General features: G+C 39.7%; 1 protein-coding gene across 2 annotated transcripts in view; it reads right to left on the bottom strand.

Moving 5' to 3' along the window:
• The window catches only part of chst8 (carbohydrate (N-acetylgalactosamine 4-0) sulfotransferase 8), a 198,188-nt gene extending 195,097 nt beyond the window's left edge, over positions 1–3,091 (bottom strand). The window contains exon 1 of one of the 2 annotated variants that reach the window (XM_079340125.1): positions 2,285–3,091. The gene's annotated coding sequence lies outside the window, so the exon portion shown is untranslated. The remainder of the gene's footprint in view (positions 1–2,284) is intronic. The other variant, XM_079340124.1, reaches the window with a different exon arrangement.
• Between the last annotated feature and the right edge of the window lie 16,177 nt (positions 3,092–19,268).

Below are 19,268 nucleotides of genomic sequence, written 5' to 3'. Positions count from 1 at the left end.
CTTTTTCATTCGCTCTTATTTTCCCTCTCTCTATCTCACGAACCCGTTTCTCTCCTAGTCAACATGCACACACCCTTACACACACATACAGACCTCTTTCTCTCTCTGTCTCTTTTACTGGATCACTTTTACACACACACACACACACACACAGCGTCCGTCCAGCTTCCCTGACTCCCAGCTGGGCTTGGACGGCTCTCTTCCTCTGGCCTCTCCGGGCCATCTGGAGTGCAATGTCCCTGCTCTGCTGGTCCCCTGCCAGCCGCAGAGCCTCCCAGGATCAACGCAGCATCTTCAAGCACAATTTGTACGCGTCAAAGCTCGGCTGTGTGTCCAGTGACCCTGCTGAGTGAAGGCATTGAGTCCCACGTCTCCCCACCTCAAAGGAGCCTCGCTCTGCTTTGATGACACCTGCGCTCCCCGACTCGCAGGATGGAAGACGGTGCAGTAATTGATTAAAGCCGCCGAGCAACCCTACCTGCAATTACAGCTCTGTTTATGATCCTTCACAGAGGGTTTGTCTGTGCATGAGGGGTGAATATGAAAATCTGGCGCACAGGTCAAGTACCATAACGAGCTTTTCATCTGAAAAAACACCTGACTTTCTCAGAGATGACAAAGTCGGGCAAGATAAGAGGAAGATCACATCTCATTTATACAAGCATGCAAGGCTTGTACACTGGAAGGATTTCTGTCCTTCTCAGGGGTTTCATCTTCACTTGAAACACATAGGTGGAACCTGCAATCAGTTAGGTTAGTCGTTCAGTCTTTCTGTAGTTTTATAATTGTTTCAGAGAGTCAAAAACTGGACGGATAAGAGCCACCAATGTCTCCCACAATCCCACAGAGTTTGCAGAACTGCCCTAATGACTGAAATACAAAACACCAAACGTAATTCAATACAAAAGACTTTAAAATTAAGTCACTCTGTTTGAAATTGATCAGAACTCAAGTCATTCAGACGCGAGTTTCCAACCTCAAAGGGGCCTTGTTCTGCTTTGATGACACCCACGCTTCCTCTCAGCTCAACAGGGTGATTAATTAAAGCGAGTAAGTCTCAGTACTTTTAGTTACAACACTGCGTAAGATCTTCTAGATCCTAAACTTTAGTAACCTTTATGGTTGACCACCAGCCAACATAGTAAGACAATACGGAGGAGGGGGGAATAGACAATGTTTTGGAAACGTTTAAGACACACACTGCTCAAGCGTTGTGTTTCTAGATGACATATAGCAAAAATCATCTTCACCATAAAAGTAGCTTATTCCAAAATAAATGCCCCAGGCCAGTTAGCATGCAGCGGCTATTTTTATAGTCTGGTGAACACCAATCCAATGTGACACCCAAACAACACGCACACCTCTGTCCGATCCCTTCTATTTTCTGATTGTACTCCAGCTGCACAGATCCCTGATCATTATTATCAATTTTCAAGTTTGACTTAAAGAAACTAAACAAAGAGGGATGTTTAAAGTCAGGGAACCATAAGCAGAGCAAAATGAAACCAGAAAGCTGTCCTATATGGATGTGTGCTGCGTGAAGTTATCAGGTAGCAGCAGACTGCAAACAAACAGCTGGCTGCGCCTGTCACTGCTCCAATACAAAGAGTCTCTACTATAGGTGATGTGGTATGCAGCAGAAACGAGTCTAAATAAAAACATCGCTCATCAAGCAGAGAAGGACCCTGTCCTGTCTTACACCTCAACACGTTTCACAGCACAAAAACTAACTGGGGGGAGGCAAAAACAAGCTTAATTTTCATATTGACTCTATTGTTAAAAAAAAAACCAAACTAATTACTTAATGTAAAGTAAAGTAACTATTGGAAGCATTGCAGGTTATACACATTACAAATCCAAACCGGGAGAATAAGCACTGCATTAATTCTCAAAGTTTGTTGCTCATAGAATTGAAGCCACATCAGCAGGGAGGAAAAACTCATTTTGTAGGCAAGAGCTGAAAGAACATCAAGGACAATGTTGCAATGTAAGTAACTTCATAATAGCAAGCTCAACACCTAAGATTAACAATCAGTGAAGACAGCTGGTCAATGCGTTTCCTTACAGCATATTATAAGTAAACCAGCAGTGAGGTTGAAGATTGGATTTTTGACAGTCAGTCGATGAGATGAAACTTTAAAATAGCACACAGACTCTCGGGGTAAAAGTAAACAGCACAGAATACTCAGTGTTGAGATTTTAGAGGCTGTGATGTAGTTTCACGAAGCAAAATAACTTGAATATAAATGCACAGTCTTTGAACCGTACACGGTATTGGACTTACCTTACTGTAGCTTCCAAATAGCATGCAGCTCGGGAGCAGGTGGCTGAGTGAGAGTACCTTCTTCTTCACTAGTTGATCCGCGAAGTGTTTATGTTTCAGCACCACGGAGAGCGCGTCCGCCTCTTTAGGGGAAAATGATGCGAGTTGATGGTTGACGCTGTGAACGCAACGACTGTGCACTCTGACAACGCGTCTCCCTTCAACTTTGATGCCACCTCGTTGCTGCTCTGGCAGCAGCAAACATGCCTCGTCGTGTATCTGAGGCTTTCAGAGAGAGTATGACCAATCACAACGCCGCCTCGCGCTCTTTACTAACATCTTTGCGCATCCCCGAAGAGTCTCCAAGGACCGGTGCCGTGTCTGCCTCCGGGCGGGCACGGCTGCAGAAATAATGACTTTTAAGACTCGCCTCTCCTCGTGCTAGTGGAGCACATCCTCATTTGCGGTGTTCTCTTTGTCTTGAAGGCGATGCAGATCCTGATAAAGATGGGGCTGTGTATGGATGTCCTCCCGCGCAGCGTCTGGGAAGCTACGGGAGTGGAGACTGAGGAGCGGTGCCAGCCGGGAGCGGGAGGAGTGTCTTTTACGGTCTGAGTTCATTAAAGTCTCTAATATGGATGAGCTCCGTGTCCCATCATTATTATAACCCGGTTTTTAGCTTCCAAATGGCGGGATGACTCGGCTGCAAGAGGATACAGTAGGATGTGCACTCCTGTTATAAATGCAGCGGAGCTACAGTAGAGGCGGCAGAGAGTTTAAACAAGATCTGTGCAGATACACATCAATGCAATGAAGTCTAAGGGCATTTATCACTGGTGAATGACTTATTAAAAATGGCTTGGAAAACAGAGCCACTGTGCACGTGGGGTTGATGTCTGAGTCACTTAAAAATAGGAATATCTCAATTTGGGACAGTTTGTCTAAAATATAGTAGTCTGCAAATGTGATATTTAAGCGTCTATATTTCTCTATACAAATAACTTATATGCACCTTGTTTTTCAATCCCTTACCAAAAATCATTAAAAAATCCATCCTGCCAACTTATCCTCTTACATGAAACATAAACAGTGCTGCTAAGGCTTACACTCGAGGATTTATTACTTTTTTTATCCCCTCAGTCCTTACAGAATACTGTAGAAAGGTTTACTCCTAACCCGCCTACCAGTAAAACACAAGCTGCCTGTCTTGATTCCCCTCATGCATTCCCCGTAAAGCTGGGGGGTCTTTGGGGGTCTGTTCCTTTATTTATTTTAAAGTCTAAATATAATTTAAAGCTTTTGCAGATAGCCTATACTGTATATGTTTATGTTGTCCCTTATTGACCTTTGTGTCTATAAGTTGTTTTCTGTTGTGTGGGCATGTTCTCTCTTGAAATAAATTAGATTAACATCTCAAATAAATGTAAAAAAAAAAGTATGAGTGCCATTAATCTGATCAGATTGCATTTGGCTGATATATTGTCATTAAAGCAGTGAATACTCCTGATTGGCTCTGCAGTGCAGAGTATGATTGCTTTAAGTGCGATTGTTGGGATTTGAGGTCTGGTTATGTTTGTCACTTTAACACAATATCTGCCTACCCCCCCCCCCCCCCCCCCCCCCCCCCCCCCCCCCCCCCCATTATGCCAGTGTAATAATATAGCCCCAAGCCAGTGAAAAACCCTCATCCACAGAAAAGGCATACACAATAAGCCATTTAATTGCGCACTGATTTGAACTAAAGGATTTTGCTACATCATTTTCTATAAAGAAAAAAAGGAAAAAGGAGGACATAAAGTTGGAAAAAAATAGAGCTTTTAATGAAAAGAGAAAAGGCCCTGTGGGATGGATATCAGAAGCCAGTGGATGTGCATAATTCATCTCAGACTTTTTCATAAAGCCCTGCAGAAGAGGGCTTTCTTGAGCCTGTTTTTGTCATTTAAATACTCATAATATTAGCCCTGTGCTCTGTGCAGGAGGGAAAAGGATCACTTAGGTCTACAGAAGCAGTATGTTTTTCACTTTAGTTTTTAAGTGGAAGCTTGTATACCAGGACAGTTCTCCTCTCAGAGCCTTTGGAAACTCTACTGATGTACAGAACCCTCAAACTGCACACACACTATTGGAGTTGTCAGAGATGATGTAATATTTGTTTGTCATTATTTTAACCTTCTGCGTTTACAAGTATTCCTAGATGAAGTTGAGACACCAGATGTTACTGCTGACTGTGTTTGAAACAGATGTGCTATATTGGAAATAATCTGTTTTAACAGTGTTTTATGTCCACATCAATATCACATATCATGGCATGTGTGTGGTTTTTTCAGGAAGTGCTCCTGTTTCAGGGTGTGGCTGCTGAGAAACAGCCGTTGATCGAGCAGGCACAGCTGACAACACTCCAGCTTTCCTCCTCCTGACTTGAGCACAACTCCCTCTGCTGGTCTGAGGTGGCAAACAAGAATTTTCTCACTGCTTTGTTTGGCTGGAGGGACACTGGGTACAAGTCCAAGAACACTAACTCAGACCCACAGGAAGGCTTTGCTATCCACAGCACAAGCAGACTTTATTGTGGGGCCTTTTTAATTCACAAAGCTGCTGCATGTAAGTGGGGCAAAACATCGCCCAAGTCCTGAAGATCTAAGAAACACCAGCACAGCAGCTGCAGTGTCTCTGGTGGGACTGTGGGCCGTTAGCTGTGTGTGGTATCAGCACACCCGACTGGAAAATTTGCAGAAAATGTTGAGTGACTATTTTTCGTCACTCAGTGTGAAAAGTCTAATCATACATTTTTTAATAGGACTTCAATGGGAGAGTTTTTTTTTTTTTTTTTTTTAAAGACATTCCTGATTGTCTTGCAAATAACAGAGCAAAGATGTGTGTCACCTGTTTGGTCTTTATTGAAGAAATACGTTCACTTTACACTGTCTGTAACATAGGAGTTTCCCCGTTTTTTACACGATGACGCATTACATTATTTTGAGTCCTATACCGGAAACAAAGTCGCTCAGTTGAAGAGATTATTTAAAAGAATGTTGGAAGGTATGTGGCAAAATATTTACAGTTTTTTAAAGCCTCTGGCAACTTAGATCTAGTTTTTACTGTACTACAGCTTTTGATGTACATAGGCTGATAAGCATCTAAAACGTTTCAGAAATTAGCTTCAGAACATTGTGCCATTATTTGAACTCGGCATGGTTACACTTTGTATTAAAACATGAATATTTGTCCAATCTTAGAATTCAACATGTTTCCGAAGGAGTCATTTGTTGACCAAAATGGTTGGCAGTTTAGAATATAAAAAAAAAAAAAAGATATAGTATAGTAAGCTATAATATATAGTATATTTTCAGTTGAGGTAATTTAAAGGAGCAATGTGTAGCTTTGACACTAAGTATTCAAATAGACACTGCAGTCAAAATTCAAAACATTGAGGAGAGCTGTCACCCCAACGCCCCCTTCTAGAGTCAATGTGCATGCAGGGTTGCCAAAAAAAACAAACGACAAATCAAAATGATAAATCCTGTTGACAAGACTTCTTCTATTCTGTAGCTCCTCTGATTCGGACTCAAACAACTCTAACATATCAGAGTCAGAAATACTTGATTATTCCCAAGGGGAAATTTGGTTGTTACCATTGCTCTTTATATAATACATCAGTAGGAATCAAATAGAATGAAGATAATAAAATAAGCAATGGGATAAGCAATAAAATAGCAATAAGTACCAAGTAGGACTACTATGATAACATATTGTATGTACAAGATAAACTAAATTTGAACTATCAATTTACAAGATAAGCTGTGTAAAACAGATATTGCACGGTGTAAGTATAACTTTAAAGGTATTGCACAGTTATTGACCGGTTTGCATACAGATTGCACAGTTTCAGGGTTCCATAAACATGTCCAGGTTCATAGACCAGTATCCAAGTGGGTGACTCTTCAAGGGATGAGTTATAAAGTTTGATGGCCACAGGCAGGAATGACTTCCTGTGGTGTTCTGCGGTGCATCGTGGGATCAGTCTAGCACTGAATGTGCTCTTGTGTTTGACCAGCATGTCATGGAGTGGATGTGGGACACTGTCACTGGACACCATAGACTTGTAAAATATCCTCAGCATCTTCCTGCAGATGCTGAAGGACCTCAGCCTCCTCAGGAAGTTGAGGCAGCTCAGGCCCTTCTTGTCGAAGGCCTCGGTGTTCTTAGACCAGTCCAGTTTATTGTCAATATTTCAAGCTGCACTGATTTTCACATAAACTACGGCTGTGTGGAACAAGGTGGATGTCAATAATAATGTGATTGGCCACACCCACACAGTCTTGACAAATGGTCTTACCAGCAAAATGAGCTGTAAAGACATTTGAGCTTTTAACATTTATTTGCACTCAGATTTTTGTCGATGTTGAATAAACTGTCAGCTCTGATAATAAATATGCATTTTCACTACTTCAAGTCAAATGTCCAGGGGCTTTAATGAACATGTACTTGGATGGACAGCCAGTTTCTGATGGATTTTGGAGGTTGTGAGTCTTGACATAATTCCCTGGCTAAAAGACAAACAACCCCCTCATGGCACACTCATCACTTCCATCCTCTTGCTGCTCATCGCTCATCCAACTCTGGCATCTGGTGTAACTCATAATCAATAGTGTTGGGATCCAAAGCCTGCCCACAGCAAACAGCAAGTGGTCCAATTATAAAGAACCCACTGAACAGTGTTACTTGCTAAAGTCTTTCTCATTGCTTTGTAAAAGTTTTCAATTGTTTATCACGCTACATGGATGTTATGCAAAGAATTAGGACATGCGGATCCTTCTGACATGTTCAGTGGATTGAAAAAAAGAATTCTGGTCCATATGTTATTAACATCTGTCCAGCTTGATCTTTGTTTCTGTAGATGTTCACTCATAAATCATTTTCATCTGTTACTGTCTTTTCTCTCTGTTAACCTGTGGATGAATTTGTAAGCTATGGATCTCAAGTAATGAATGATTCATTATATGCTGACACAAACTGGACCCGGAGGTGCAATATTGCCTTATATAATCTTCCTCAAACTTATTACAGACTCAGCAATGGCACAACTCTGCAGGGCTCTAAATTGCTCTTTTGGCCCAACTGCTCTTTGATTGATTATGATGAATGTGCATGTGTAACAGTTTAATAAATTACACTGAATAAATCCAGAATTCTCCATGTGAGTGGGCAGTTTCATTTGCTGATATTGAGCGGTAAACAGCACACAAATGTCTCCAATTTCCCACAGGTCAAACATTCAAAATGCTTTCACCGCTGTCACTTACACTCTGGCACTGAGGAGATTTATCAAAAAAGATGGAGTAGACAAATAAAGATTCAGAAAGAAGGTAAAAAATTGAGGACATCAGTCTTTCATTGTTGCAACTTGTGTCATGATATGGGGTGACACAATATCAGTCAACAAGGTGCAAAACAACAACGAATGATATTATACTCTAGAGTTTAGGTATGACCTGATATGATACGAAACAAAATAATCTGATGATATGATGTAATAATGGCACAACAAATGGCATATGGAAGAATACAGAACAAAACAATACAATACACTACAATATGTGATATCATACCATACAATGTCATACCATACTAAATGATACAATACAAAACGAAATAATAGAATAGTTTAAAATATGAGTAACACTACTATACAGTACGTTGTGGAACGTTTCAAGACATCATACAGTATGTTACATTACATTTTGACAAGGATTAGTTCCGATAAGTTACGCTGCGATCAGCTCCAATGGGTGTCAAGATTAGTTCTGTTTGTATTAGTTCTGGTATGATTAGTTCTGTTACTATACATCACGATTACTTCCGATACGTCACATATTTTCAAAGACAATATGATACCTTACAATTAGGTATGATAGATATGACACAATGTGATTAAATACATAATAGGGATGTGTTCTTGAGCTGCTTTTTGCAAATGTTCAAACTGCAGTGATATGCAAGGCTAATGCATCTCACTACAGACAACCCCCACACACAGCTCAAAGGCTCCAGGTAATTAGATAGACAAGAGACGAAGGTCTACAACACAGCCTCATAATGGACACAGCACAGATCTTATGTGATAGCAAAAGCACTTTAGGCACGAGAAATAGAGAAAAATCTTTTGGTTTCAGTGCTTTCCTTGTAACCACCTCTGCTAAACAATAACTCGCTGATACGTTATCCTGTGTGCCTCAGATGAAGATGAATGCATTCGTGCTGCGCCTCATTTGAGGTTTGCGCTGAGGGTTCACTAAGCTGGAGTCAGAGCCTGATCAATTGACAAGCGAGGCACCGTGTGGGCAGCCAATCCCTTGGCTGAGTGCTCCAGTATCAGGGTGTGGACAAAACTCATTACATCAGGCATAAAGATATGTAGGAGGGGTAAACCATAGGCTGTACACTTCCTATGTATAGCAACTATCTTCAAATGCTCAGTTGGACAGTTCATGGTGTTTAAAAATGCAAACTGGTAATGCACAGTCAACTAGCTAGGTTAATTAACGTTGTTGTCTGTGAACCACCTTTCCTTTCTTGTTCTTGCAAAGCCTCACTCTTCTTTTTGGAGTAACATAAAGAACCTCAGTGACTCTTAGCATTCTTATCTGTTTCAGAGCACATGTCTGCTGCTCAGGTGATGTGCTTAGGGAGGGTTTTGTTTGAGTTTGGAGGACTAATGGTTGTGTTAGGGCCACAAAATGACCCATCTGTTCCAGGGAAGAATAAAGTGATGAGTCGTGGCTTCATTTGTTGGACAGGCACAAATTTGACTTTAGTATTTGCCAGGTTCAACCCTTGGTGCAACATTACTATGCTAACAAGCTTCCAAGATATGTTAGTCTCAAAGTATTCTCAACTGTTAACCAGGATTACCATCAGCCAAACAAAGGGGAAAACAAAGCTAAAACAAATCCTGCTGTTACTAAAACAGTTAGTCTGATCCAAATATCTTACGAATGTAGTTCTCTGTGTAAACTCGATCATGGTGAATAGCTGTTACTTAAAGAACCAATATATAGGATATCTATTGAATTAAAACATAAAACGACCTTACTATCCCCATACTTCTCTGACAACATGAACATGAATGAATGAGTAACAAGAGCTTTTAAATGTCAGTAGTTGTAACAGTGTTATTAAATCTGGAAAGTAACGAGTTAGTTAGTTACCGTAATTAGGAATCAAATGTAACTTATTTCCCCCCCCCCCCGAAAAGCCTTTTGGATTTTTAAAATAAGCTCCACGATCAGAAATGTGGTGAAATATTTTTACAGTCTATGGGTGAAACTAGGATAAATATTAGAGATGCTTTTTAAAAATGGAGAGAGGTTAGAAAGCAGAAAGTTTTTAAGTCCGATGCAGATCTGACAAAACACTGATGCTTCAGTGACCAAGACATGACAACATGCGTAAGCATCAACTCTAGGAAGGAGGTGCCAGGGGGAGACAGCTCCTGCCATTGTTTTGAATTTGGATTGCAGTACCAATTTTAAACACGTGTTCGTTACTTATTGCTCCTTTAAGGCTAAATGTTCATTGACTTCAGAAAAGAGCACAATGGCAACTGTTACTTCGAGCTATCTTTAATGTTAGCATTCTATGATTTCATGTATCTATTAAAATCTCTGAGTGTCTCTCGGAGAATATTTTTTGTGACAGTGCAACGTTACATATAAGATACACATAAGATAATGTGGGAGCATGAGATAAGCAAACTAAAAACTGCAGCTGATAATTAACACCCGGCATTAAAACATCAAACTGCATAACACAATTACTGAGGAAGCAGTAACATGATATTTGCTTCTCATGCTTTCTCTTTAACACAATTTAAAAACATCATCTGTTGAGCTACAGTTTCCCAATAAATTGCATTTTAAGACGCTGCCTCATTATCAAGCAATTTCAGCAGCACTTACTCACAGTAGTAATAAACTCTAACTTTTTCAACCTTGTCATTTCATGTCCTGGCCTTAGCTCCCTGCTGACGCAATTAAATGAAATACACAGTGACTTGGAGGCAAATTGAAATAAGACATTGGCATGACACATTGCATCACAACTGGAAACAATCTTATTTAAAGCCCAAAGGGTTTTAGGTTATTGACTCATAATATGGGAGAGTTGACCCCCTACCAATTTGCTACAAGTCATGGGGCATTACATGGTGAAAGTATAACTTTAAGGCCCCTGGAAGCCTGACTTAATATATATATATATTTTTTTTTTTAAAACACAAGTGAAATCCAAATTCAATTTTTCATTCAGCACCCACACAAATCTGAGTGAAAATAAACATTCATAACTACTGCTAATCCTTGCTCAAAAACAGCTTGCTTTGCTGCTTTGTTTCATTTCTCAGCACTGTGCAGGTGTGGCAGTGTCAATATGTCAATCAATGTGAATAGTAACTGTCCTACTCACTGCTCAAAGCATCCTGGGATACCTAACCGTCCCGGCAGAGCTAGCAGTGCCACTTTTTTGAAAACATATTTTCTACAAAAAGAAAATTGTCATATAATGTTTGGAAAGAAATATTTGTAATGGGTTTGTTTCCACAGTGGATCTGTGTGACTTGTCGATCTGTAGGCTTTCAATGGGCAGCCATAGGGAGACAGGACACTGACTTGTTGCAAGACAATGCTGTTTGAAAAAGTCCCAGTCTTTCCTGGTCATAACTAGTTCACTGGTCTTGGGGGCCAATGAGCACAGCATATGAGAAGTGCTTTTGCACAACTCCCCCACAGCTCATAAAAACACTGCCCACTGTTTCTCCAAATCCACTGCATGACATGCTGTCAGCTACACTGGTGGATGTGCAGCCAGGAACGGCACACACCTGCATGAAAGAGCAAAAAGCAGATGGAGAGAGAGAGAGAGACGGAGAGGGAAAGAAATCAGATAGAAATGAGAAGATAAACAGATGAATCACAGGCAGTATGTAGTTAGCGACCACGTGACAACGTGAGGGCTTGGCAGACTGAGCAGGAGCAGAGTAGTTTTGTTGCATTTGATTGGGCATAACTTAGAAGCCTTTTATTCCTTTAAGGTCCAGTGTGTAAAATTGGATGATTTATTGGCGGAAATAAAATACAGTACCTACAATTCCGTTTTGATTAGTGCATCGTTAACTAAATATAAGAATCAGTGTGATCTTTCATTCATTCTGCAGTCAAGAACCTTTTCTTTTACAGAACACACATAATGAACTCTCTAAGGGGGCAGGATCACATATTTAAAATAAAATCCTTTACAGTCTTTTCCCCTCAATAATAGATTTTGTGAATCTTACCATATTTCAGCCGGATATTGAGCAGAGTATAGATCTAAGGCAGTGAGGGTCTGGCATAAGTGCCAGCGGACCTTCTTCTATCTCTGCTGAATTCTAAGTTGGAGTCAGAGATGCAGCAACACGTGCTCACTGCCAAAGGGAGCACTTTCATACCTCTGCAGCAGCCAGACAAGGATGGCTCCTCTGCATATCATCACCTTAAATCACATTTGCTCTGATCACTGAAAATCACATCTTGTGAGAAACAAAACTCTTCTTTGAGAACATTAAAAGCAGAAATATAACTTTTTAAAAGGCACTATAGTGTACATATGATAAAAGAAAAGTTATACTATTTCGCAAAATGTTCAAAAAGTAAAAAGTTTTGCATGACCATGAAATACCAATTATTAAATCCTTTTCACCACATTAACTCTTGAGCAACATTTCCCCATTGTTAAAGGCTTCCAGAGAAAGCACTTCAGTTTTTCCTACTGGCATTACCTGTGGCACTTAATTTTTTGGAACTCTAGTCAAGGACATTCACAAAGTCATAGCAGATTGTAGAGAGGCTTGTGACACAAACCCCAAACCACTTAATGAACGCAAAGAATCCACAGGGCATGCTAAAAGCACTATACCGGGCAGCCACAACACTCAAGCCTGCTCCCAGCTTCTTCTGAGAGCTTTATTTCAGCTCTTTCTGTACTCTGGGGCTCAAACTGCACAACTGACCTGACCCAAATGAAACCATTTTATCCTCTCAACTCTCCCCATGGAACCACAACAACAAATCCTGACTGGAAAGTCACGCTGCTAAGTCTTTCAAGCCTTCTGCGATCACTAACCCTGCAAACAGTGCAAGTATTTATGCTCTTCAAGAGCAATGTTGAAGACATTTCTTTCAGAGGTATGTGGTCAATTGTGTAAAAAACACTGAACAACTGACAATGCATTTAAATAAAAAGCACATAGCTAATAAATGCGAAAACAAGCATTGTTGTTCCTTTTGCATGCATGATGCAGCCGGCCACGCCCAGTGAAGCGTCTGCTGTTATTATCTCCACAGCGGAACCTCAGGGGAGTGTGGATGCATACAAGATTACAACAAAGAGCTTGCTTCGGTGTATCAGGGATTCAGAAAATAACCATCACCTGTGCAGTAAATGGATTCAGTGTAAATTAAACAAAGTAGATGGAGACAGCTGGAAATTGCATTTAGCATTTTTTTTTCTCTGCAAAGCTGTTCTCGCTCAAAGAATATCTGTTCTTGTTACACATTAAATATTCCTGGCACATCTTGCACTGGATCTCCCTGTTCATGACTTGTCTGAGGTCAGATGTCGGAGCTTGACATTTGACTGTACACCAAGCTCTCATCGACTGCAGATTTTTTTGTTGTCCCTGTCTGTTTGATTTGACTGTGTTGCTACAATGCTTGATATGTCTGTCTCTGTATGTAATGACTTCTTTGCAACATTGTTTATATAGTTAAGGTGGATGTTTGATTCTGGCTGTGTAGGTGTTAAATAATTCCTTAAAATTTGACGTCTATGTAGCTGTTTTTGTGAAACAGTCAGCTAACTGCTCAGACAATTAAGGCTATTGCTAGGTAACACCTTGCTCTAAAATGTGTAACCATATCAACAGGGATGTTGTCTATGCCATTCCTTCAATCAGATGACTTGTTAATAACCTATAGTTTAGATACAATGCTGAGGGACTCTGGATCTTTTGTCCAATATGAAGAATAAAATAACTTCACCTGTTTGACAAGTAACAGGTGATCAGTGTTTTCACTAAAAATAAGTAATGTCAGCTGTACTTTATTAGCTTTAATCCTCATAGAAATGTTCACGTTGTTAAGTGTTGCTGTGGCAGAACTGAGCTGTGACAACTTGCACATTTCAAAATAAAACTGTAATCATTTTCTATATGTATTTTCTATTTTTTTCCCCTTACTTTAACAGGGAAGACCCACTGGGACCTTTTCCAGGGCACTGAATGTGTCTTTGACATTATTTAGTATTTTCATTTAATATATTTAAGTATATTCATACTTGAAAACCATGTGAATTTCAACGTTTTCACATTTTAAAACATTAGCAATTTCCTTCCCTAAGTAACTCAGACACTAGATCTATAAAAACATCATATGAAACAACAGAGGGCAGTGTAGCTGACCTTTGAAAGTTATTCCAAATAATGGGTGCAACAACACTAGAAGCAGTCTTTCCCCATTTAGTCCTAAACCTTGGTATTTTATCCAATTTTTAAATCTGGTTAAATGACTTGATTTGTTTATAGACAGGAGAGTTGTCAGGTATTGAGGAAGTTTACCAATGAGTGCCCTGTAAACACTGTAAACAAAATAGTGTTCTTTATTGACCCAACGAGGACCAGCCTATAGATCGATTCACAACAATGATGCATTTTAAGTTTGTTGCCTATGATAAAAGAGCACTGTGATATAAGGCATCTAAAGGCTTCAAGACAGAAGCAGATGCAATATGGAAATATTAACAAAAAAAACTGGACAATGTTAATGAATATAGTCCTGCCAGTGCAAAATAACTGCCATAGTGGACACATGCCCCTATAGTTGCAATTATTTTCTTTAGCAAGTGTTAAAAGTGCTACAATGCCTCATGAGGTGTTCATAATTAACTGACCAACAGAGTTACATCAGAAACGTAATTTAAATTCAGATTTTGGCCACATCAAAGGGCACTTTCTCTTATATATAACACTTGAATTCTATTTTGAAGGCAGACCAGCAACGGCAAGTTGACCCACTGTTAGGAAAGTGATGGCGTCAGTGTCAGTCATTCCCATCATGCAGCTGCTGTTGCTATAGATCACGATGGGGTGGCTGAGTGGAGGATAAGTTTGTGTTTGTGTGCACCATCAATGATCGAAACCACAACCCTAACTGTCCACATTTTCCTCAACCGTCCTTCGGGAGCCATCCTTGCTTGGAAACATCCTTTATATCACGCTCACAGGTTGTCATTTGTTCTGTTGAGTGGACAGCTAATGTCAGAAAGGCGAGTCATACCTAATGTGAGCCTGTCAGACAGCAAAGAGGGTAGACGAAGAAAAGAGGAGAATGTCTGGCTGCTTTTAGGAGGACACCCTTTTGTTTGAGATTGTGATGGATTTTCAATGACAACCCTCAACATGTGTTGTGGTCTGTTAGTCACTTGGTACAGCTGTAAGGCTAAGTGGTAATTACATCCCCTTCACTTAAAAACAAATTATATTTACCAATAACACCTGTGCTGTGACAGTATCTGATTGTGACCCTAGTCGAAAGGAATGATGTAGAATCCCCAGGTGATGTGTCTCAACCAAACAGGCAGGTGAGGGTTCCTCTGTACCTTTTCACAAACATGTCCTGCAGCAGTCACCATGTTGAATCAGGCCATGTGCATATAGGTGGACACATGTATTACTGTATTTATATTTCAAACATGAACTATCAGATTTAGAAAGACTGAGGTTTTTTTGAAGCAGTTTGAATTTCCCTCATCTATCTTTATTGTATTCGTCTCTGCAGATGTATTCACGATAATCACTGCAATTTTTTTTTTAAACAGAATTTTCCCATCTTACATTATTGTGCTCTTTGACTACGTGAGCCAAGTAAAAGGGGAAGACTAGTAGTAATTTTCTCTTTTCATGAGACTAAAAGAGATATACACTCTAGGCTAATGATGGATAAGGAAGCACTGGGGGGAAGATTTTATCATTGCTTGCTCCCTTTGAAATATTGTTGCCATTTACATGTTGCCATGTTGCTGATGGGATTAGATTTCAGTAGGTATTTTCCCCCTCTGGTTTACCAAACCACATTGTGTTTCGTCCAATTAAGGTGGGGCCAGCAGGGTTATACAAATCAAGGCATTCAGTCTATGAGAGTTGTTGTTGGTAGCTGCTCGCTTTGTTTCTTTTTTCCGCACTGTTACGCTTATTAATTTTCCAGTTTTCTTTTTGACTGGATTATTATTATTTTCTTTCCTTATTTTTGATTTTCTTTTTTTTTTTTTTCTTGTTTTTTTTCCTTGTTTTTATTATTTTCACCTGAGCTCTTCTCCAAATCATTTCTTTACCCACCTGCCACCTATAGAGAGTTAAAACCAGCAATTCCGTTACAAATGGTTAACACATCATAGCATTAAAACCACTGCATTCCCCATTAAACACAAATTTAACAATACACCTCCACAGTGTCACAAAGTTAAACAGTTATAATTTTAAGCAGCCTTAACCTGACACAAACATTATCCAAGACAACAGCCAAACTCTTGGTCAGGGATCGCAGTGGGTTATGCTAACTGGCAATAACTCATCCGCGAGCTAAAAGAGTGGGTTACAGATTCCTTGTAAGCTCACATGTTTCTAACTCCGAACTTTGATATTTTTTGTAATTTTCTGTCTCTTAGCCCTCAGCCCCAACAGACATCCCAAGTGACATCACTTTAGGCTATTTAGAAGACTTTTCACAGCTCCCACTGGAGCCACAAAAAGCTTAAGACAACTTTTTTTTCTCATATTCAGTACTACTCCCCCAGTCCTGTAAACAGACTTTGATATGTAAAATAAGTGGAGTTCCCCTGAGCTCTGCCTTCACTATGTGGCACCAAAGGGTGGTGCCTTATAAGATAAGCTACCTTCTAGATTCAAATAAAAAACAGTGTTCAGCTCTAATGATTGGATTAATGACCTTGTCTCAAGCCATGGCAAGTTCATCTAACTTTGGCCTTAATTGGGTGCTAAGCCAATGTGTGTCAGACTGGGGGGAGGGGGTGAAGGGGACTTAATATAAAGGGCACTAATATGAGAGGAGTCCACAAAGATGCAGGGATGAATAGCCTTGGATGCTGGAATAGGTCCATGGAAAATATTTACTAACAGGGCCCAGAAGATGGTTTGATGACCCAGACTATGTACCTTGCCCTGAATAATAAAACACTTTGTCCTGTCAGTTTAAGAAGCAAACTTTAGTGCATCACAGAAAGCTCCAAAGACCCCGAGGCGGCTGTGACTCAGTAAACACGGTAATTTCTCAAACGGAAGGTAGGGGTTTCGATCCCCAGCTCCTGGAGCCACATGTCTGATGTGTCCTTGGGAGAGACACTTAACCCCAAGTTGACCCCGCTGCTTCATCAGTGGTGTGTGAATGTGTATATGAGTGGGACTAGTTATTTCTGATGGCCACTTTATAGCAAACACTGCTATCAGTGTGTGAATGGGTAGGTAATGAGATCCGGTGTAAAAGCTCTTTGAGTAGTTAGAAGACTGCAGAAGCTCAAGTCCATGTTTATTATTTACCATTCATCCATGATATGATCTTTAGATAAATGTGTTGAGAATGTTTCAACTAACAATGGCACTGCCCTGAATTACCCTTGTGCATTACTATTATTATTATCATTATTGAAATATTTTAACATGATTGGCTGAAATCCTTCCTTTCAGTCGTATTGTGGGATTCTATCTCAGATTTCTATTTCTGTTAAATTCCTCAGTTTCTTGTTCTACTGTCTAGCTTTTAAAAATGAGAATTTCCTTGTAAGTGTGGGTAAGAGTGATATAAGATAGTAAATGAGGAAAGTGTTATAAGAAATATACATCTGAAAGCTGCTTTTTATTAAAGTGAAAGTAAGAAAGGGAAGAAAGAAGAAGAAGACAATTAGGAAGAGACTTCTGTTATTGCTGCCGTATAGGCTGAGAAGAATGTTGAAAGAATTACATAAAGCTTTTTCCTGGACTTTTACTGTTATTATTTTGTTCAGATGCAAAAAAAGAAAAGAATCTGTGATGTTTTTGCTCATGCTTTACAATAAAATCAACCAACGTTAATATGTTAGAAAGAAAGTCCATTGCCTTCATCACATTAGTAAGTCAGGCATCATGCTCAGTTGTTGAAGCAGAGTGAGCGTCCGAGCTCGTTTCTGAGAGTGGTTCACAGCATATTTAATTCAGAGCAGGTGATGCACATTAAAAATGCATGCTTTGGCTATTATCTCGAGCCAAAGAGAAGCAGCTGTCACAAGTGTGCCCTCAGATTTTAGCTTATTTTATAGTATGTCATACACATGTTTGGCTATAGGAGGACAGTTAATACATCTTTATGCCCTCTGAGGTATCATCACTAGTCCCCTCATCACATAATCTGTGTAACGTTTTAACAGATAAAGAGAAGCTAACTCTCAGGTCTGACTGATTAGAGATAAAAATCTTTTTCGTACCCGAGTTTGTTCTGTTCAGTTCTGTTCTCTCTTCACCGGTCCACTTGCCCCTGTTCTGTTAGTCCCCCCCCCCCCCAAGAGGCAGAGCAGCAGCTGTCCTCAGCCAATCATCCATCACTGTGTCCTCTGGGTGTGGGCGCAGGAAAGGAGCAATGAGCAGCAATCCTATCTATCAGCCTCCAGAGGCAGCGAGGTCGACTTCAAGCTGGTAATGAATTTAGTATGAACAACAAGTTTCAACAAACCTCACTTGTTAAAGTTTAATGTATTACTCCAATTTTATTCATGCATGGCGTTTCAATGTTTTATTTATGTAGACTCATTTGCAAACCTGCTGTGAGTTTACCTTTACCTTTACAAATAGCTGCATTGTTGCAGAGTGCCTGTAGCTGCCAGCTATGATTTAGCTTTAAATTATACATGCTAGATCTAAAACTTGAAAGGCTCTGTCCACTTTATTTGAGCTGCTGCTTTCTAAAAGGTACAGTCTGTTTTTAAATATATCATTGATTGATCATGATGTAATGACTGATGTTTGGCATCTGAAGCAGTCTGTTTTTAGCAGCATATCTTAATACACTTGTTTTATTTAGTTTCAAACGGCTTGAACAACGGATTACGCCTTTGTTTTTATATTTTTAGTCTGAATAGAGATCTTTCAAAGTCTAAGAATAGTAAGGTGTATTTAAAACTTTAATTCAATTTCAACTGACTGTAAATATCTTATAACCAATTTAAACATTAATTATAATTAAGGTGGGCATAGTACATTGTTAGGTATAGTATATGCCGACCAAATGATTTATTCTCTGAGTTATTATTTAGTCAGCCTGTATGAGTTTTAATCAGAGCAGGCTGTGGCAGTGGTGTAAACTTTGATTTTGACAATGGTATCGTTGTCAAAACTTAAACTTTTATTGCTCAGCAGTAGATCGTCATATCTGAGCAACATTTTGTAAAGTTTTATTGAGGCTGGTCCTGAACCAATTTCAGTTAGATTGTTATTACACAGAACCACCCTCAATATGAAGTAGCCTCCTGTTTCTGTATCAGAACCTACAGTACCTGTATAACAGGTAGGGAGAGAGAGAGAAATGACATTCGGGAAAGGGCCACAGGTTGGATTCAAATCCAGGCCGCCTCCTTGGAGTTCTGTAGCCTACATAAATTACACTGGACGCACACACTAACCACTAAACTACTGCTCTCCTGACCAATTCAATCTCTGATTTTTTAGTGTCCTAGGAGTTTCCATATTTCAGAGAGATATAATTCTTACAGAAACAGACAGACATTTAATTTGTCATTTCTTTCAGCAAGTGGACATTGTTAATGTAAATCAGAAAACAGCCAATGATTGTTCCTGGGTAACCCTCCCATGTTGTTGTTTATGGCCATGCACAGCAGCTCAATGTTAAATATTGAATGATCAATACAATAG

The sequence above is a fragment of the Symphodus melops genome (genome assembly GCF_947650265.1).
Source record: "Symphodus melops genome assembly, chromosome: 3".
Lineage (NCBI taxonomy): Eukaryota > Metazoa > Chordata > Actinopteri > Labriformes > Labridae > Symphodus > Symphodus melops.
The sequence above is the reverse complement of the archived record's forward strand: the minus strand, read 5'-3'. Positions and strand labels throughout refer to the sequence as shown.